This window comes from Nestor notabilis, unplaced genomic scaffold, assembly GCF_000696875.1.
Source record: "Nestor notabilis isolate BGI_N333 unplaced genomic scaffold, ASM69687v1 scaffold18443, whole genome shotgun sequence".
Classification (NCBI taxonomy): domain Eukaryota; kingdom Metazoa; phylum Chordata; class Aves; order Psittaciformes; family Psittacidae; genus Nestor; species Nestor notabilis.
The window spans coordinates 26,055-31,397 of NW_009922672.1; positions in this window are offsets into that span (position 1 = coordinate 26,055).

Consider the following 5,343-nt stretch of genomic DNA (forward strand, 5'->3'; position numbering starts at 1 on the left):
CTTTAACCCCTGCCGGGGATGGGGCAGCCACAGCTTCTCTGGGCACTCTGTGTGCCTCAGCACCCTCCCAGGGAAGAGCTTCTGCCTCAGAGCTCATCTCAATCTCCCCTCTGGCAGGTTCAAGCCATTCCCCTTGTCCTGTCCCTACAGGCCCTTATCCAAAGCCCCTCTCCAGGTTTCCTGGAGCCCCTTTAGGCACTGGAGCTGCTCTAAGGTCTCCCCTTCAGGAGCCTTCTCTTCTCCAGCTGCCCCAGCCCAGCTCTCTCAGCCTGGCTCCAGAGCAGAGCTGCTCCAGCCCTCGCAGCATCTCCATGGCCTCCTCTGGACTCACTCCAGCAGCTCCACGTCCCACTTGAGTTGTTGCCCCAGAGCTGGACGGGCTCTAATGCTGAGAGAAGCTGCATATGTTCATAGCAGGGCTGGCAAAACCAGCCTCAGAAGTACCGTGGTTCACTGACTGTGATCTCACCTGCTGACACTTGGACCAGACTGACCCTACACAGAAAGCAGGCAGCTTTGCCTCAGAAAAACTGCACAAGGAGGCCAAAGGAAATGGAAAAGGAACAGTGGAGCTGGGAACACTCTTGAGCATTACGTGGGCTACAGAAAAGCCAGCCATCATGAGCTGAAATGCAGCGAAGGGAGAAAAGAACATGCAGTTATAGGAACACCAGCTATATTTACTTAGGGTATATTATATTTACTCCATCTCCAGGAAACATGACCATGGCCTAATGTTCGAAGTTTACACTTCTGGCGTGCTGAAGCTCCCAGCAGCATGAGGAGCTGATCTACTGCATGCAGCAACCAAACTTTGTACCTTTGGCAAACTGGGGTGAGTCGCATGTGTCCGAAGCAAGACACTAGATCTGCTCCCATGCCACACACAGATCCAACGCTGGAATACGCGGGAATCAGCGGACTGGAGCCTCCGCGCAGGAGGGCTCCTCAGGAGGGATCGGCCAGCCTCGGCCCCGCTCGGCCGCGCTCGGCACCACGGAGAGCTCCCTCGCTCCCTCCCGGCAGACGCGGGGACCCGAAGCCCATCACCGCAGCATCAGCGCCCGTGGAGCTGCGGGACAAGTTCATTCCCTGCCCCCCCTCCCGCTATCCCGACGGCTCAGCGAGGCTTCAGGCCCGAGGAGAGGTGTGCGAACCTCCTGCGCGGGGAGCCTGACAGATGTCAATCACCGCCTCGGTCTTTTCAAGGTGAGGAACCTGCCTAAAAGGGAAAATACAGAAGTTTGCCACCAGACAGTCATTTTGCTTTCAAAGCAGGAAAAAACCCACGGTTTCACAGACTGTATCCAAGGGATTTGTACACAGAAAAATTACTCTTAACAGCACCAAAGGAAACAGACGGGGCCGGCACAGAACAAGCCGTTTATGCATGAAGAATGACACCATCTTCCAGAAGCATAAATAAATTATCATTTTGGCAATAAATCTGAGCCACAGCCCAATAGAACTATTCTGGGCAAGTTCATTCATAGCTCTTATTAAGAGTGAACCTGGTTCCTTTATGAACTCAGGAGCAGCAGGAGGAAAAGCATATAAGAAGATTATGTAAATACTATATTTAAGCATATGTAAGGGCAGTGAATGAAATACTGATTATTCACTCAATTAAAAAAAAAAAAAACTCAACCACTTACTAAAAATAGCTTTCAGGGAATAAGAGAAACTAGGCTGCACCAAAAAAACCCCAGAATCAGCTGCAGTAGTACTTGCTGTCCCTCATCATGTGCATCCATCAGTGTTAAGGTCTACAGAAATCATTTTGATATAAAAGCACCGAGCAGGGATAAACTACCCAAAGGCTTTCAGACTACTGCACCCCCAGCACAGACAGGGAGCATTTCCAACTCATTATCATCATCGTGGAAAACAGCAGAGCTCGGTTTAATCTAACTTCCCTAATTGTTGCAAAAAGGTTCAAAGACATGGGGAAAATCAAGGCTTTACTGTACTGGAAGGACCTGAGAGTCCTCATGAAAGAAGGGATGCTACAGCTCCCACTAGTCCAAGCATGTAATGTAGGTTACAGAGTTAAAAGAGGATTTTCTCCACATTCTTGAAGGCTCTTTAGTGTGGGAGACTTTCCCCTCTGCCAGTGCATTGCCAAAAGCACAGGCACACGCTCTCGCAAGCAGACCTCCACATGCTTTCACTTGAGTCAGCAGCACTTTCCTGCTTCACGTTCTTAAGAGCTGCAAACTCAGCGCAGGGTCCCAATTTAGCTTCTGATTAAGTCTGAGTGCTCATTAGTGATCGAGGCACAATGCAGTCACGAACTTAGAGGTGGCCAACATGCCCCTGCAGCTCATCTCTGCACTCATGGGCCTCCATGGAAGCCCGCGGTTCTACACCTCTGAAGCACAGAGGTGGAGACAAGCAGGAGGCTGTCAAAAGCATGTTCCTGAAGCAGAGTAAAATGTGCTGGTGCACAGAGCCAGCACCCAACTGCCAGGATCCCTGGTTCGAGTTAAGCATTAATTTCCAGCTCTGCTTTGTTATCAAAACACCGTATCACATGATATCAAACTGCAGAACACCACTTGGCACTGGTGAGCAGCGGGAGATAAAAAGCATCTGTAAAAATACAACTACAAGAATGTCTGTATAACACACATCAAATCCCAGGAAAGCACATCTGCTCCCAGCACTTGAATGATGACTTTGCTGGCTGTAAGAGTGCTTCTAACCAGGAGAGGGGCTATAGCCCCAGAGAAGACATCAAAGCCAATGCTGCTGAGAAAATGGAAACTGCTCCAAAAGGATTAAGGACAAAAAGAAATGAGGACGTGATTATAACCTAGCTGGAAGAGATGAGTCCGGTTTAACATGGAACACGACAGAGGTTTACAGTTGCCTGGCTCCACAGCTTCAGAACAGAACCCAGACTTTCTGCAGACTCCACAAGCAACAGGTCCAAAGGGCTGCAAACCCTCACATAGTCAGTGTCCAAAAGGGGACATTCAACCAGATGACAAGTTTCAGCTACCAAAACTATCAAAAGTTAAGTGAGAAAATGCTATTTCTGGTGCAGATTCAGAAGCTATCCCAAAGGAGATCCCTCCCTACATAAAGCCCCTTTCTAATTTCCATAGTGTGGAAAACACATAAATATATGCTACAAAGTTCCTTCCAGCTTGACCAAAGCCTATTAGGATGAAAAAACATGAGTAAGCACCTGACAAAAGAGAAGTTATCTCCTCCTCCTTTGGTCTCCCAGTGTGAGCTACTTGTGTGTGACAAAAGCACAACTGGGCAGTAGAGGAGGGATATAAACCCAGTTCCCCATGGCTCAATCACAAATTTCTCACAAACAAAGCACAAGCCAGCCACCAGCTTACGTTCATTCTTCTCATTTTTCAGAGACTTAAATATACCCAAACTGATCCTCTACCTTTAGCTGTGAGAAACATGGCAAGTCTAAGGACAAAAGCAGCATTGAAACACGTTACCATAGTCTGGTTTTGACCACGATACATTTTTTCTTTCTATCAATAGAATCTAACCTGGCCTTGAACACACTTCTTTTCCTCACTGTGAGGGTGCTGAGGCACTGGCACCGGTTGCCCAGAGAAGCTGTGGCTGCCCCATCCCTGGCAGTGTTCAAGGTCAGGTTGGACACAGGGGCTTGGAGCAACCTGCTCGAGTGGAAGGTGTCCCTGCCTGTGGCAGGGGGTTGGAACTGGATGAGCTTTGTGGTCCCTTCCAGCCCAAACCAATTTGGGATTCTGTGATAATCTGCATTCACAAATTTTATTAATGAAAACATAGGGCTGATCATGCTTTTGAATTAAAGCTCCTACTATCCTCTTACAGGGAGTCATATAAAGACCTTATTTTTTCATGAAGTACTCAGTATACCTATGGTCAATATTCGAGATGAAAAATAAAAACTCATTTTTCTCCAGAATGAGCTTTGTAAACAAAGTTTCACAAACTCTGCATCAAAAGAAGAAGTCAAAGCTATTTCCCCCCCTAATAGTTTCCCAGCAGACTGCGCCCAAACACTGGAGTATAATTAAGCAAGGAAAGAGGCAGTTTAAACTTAAAGATTCACTTGCTAATAAAGATGAGGAGCTGAGTAAATCACCCTAAATAAAAAACAACCTAATTTTAGACGTGCTGGATTCTTTCGGCAGCAGCCCTTCAGAATGGATGAGGCAGGTACTAATTATATTTGCCAATCTCCAAACTTAAACAGATTAAATTGGGAAAAAAAAAGACTTCTAGTTGAGGCTGCCTCACAATCCTATGTAAGAACTTCATTGTCACATGCTGCATCTGAAAGAAACTAACACAGCACCAAACTCATCACCAAATGAGGAAGGTTTCTATTTTCCTTCCAATTCAATACATGGTATATGCCTCCCGCATTCTCTCTGAGTGACAATACTCAGGATACTCAGCTTCTCACCTGCAAGACTCAAATATGGCTCCAAGCCCTCCATTCTGTGAAAATCTCTTTAAAAGAAAGAGAAAATGAAAAAAAAAAAATACATTCTCCTGTTTCAGGAGGCCTCAAAAAGGAAAAGCCTCAGTGACCAAAATGATCAAGAACCTCAGTATAAGTATGTCAAATCTGCATTGGTGCCATCCCCAAGCAGACCTCCCCTGTGCATCTCTGCCAGAGAAATCCTGGCCCCAGTGATTACGTGGCACCATTATCAGGACAACTGCAAATGCCTTTACAGTGACATTTAAAATATCCACTCACCTCCCTCCCGCTTCAGCCCCAAGGGGCAGGGTGAAGGCCTGTACCCAAACCCTTTTGTTTTCTTCTATCACCTACAGCAGTGCAGGATTACTCATCAGATCACTCCTCCCTGCTCTCACAAAGGAAGGGTAAGGAATACTCAGTTTCTACTGGAACTCCTTACGAAACTTGATTTGTCTCCCTACTGCAAAGATCCTCTGATGTCTAATAATACATCTGCATTCAGCCAACAGCTTTGCTTCCAGCAGAGCACTAATCTGAGTTTCCTCCACGCACATTCCTGTGCTCGCACATCTTCTCGGCACTTACCTGTGACATCTCTACCCTCTTGTCAAAATTGATGTGTTTTTCAATGTGTTGACAGGGCTTATGCAATGGGAAACTGAGCTCAGAAACACAGGGAGGTAGCAGGAGGCAAGCCTGATAGCAAAGCATGGACAGCATTCTTGCTTTAAGAGACAGGAACACAAAGAGACCTAGCCCTACAGTGTCAGGGAGATTTCTCCCCAAGGGAAACAAGGCACACCAATAAATGAAAATTAAATTTAAAATAAAACAACCAACCTACAAAGATATAAACCCGTAACGAAGTGCAAAGGCAGAGTGTAAAGAGA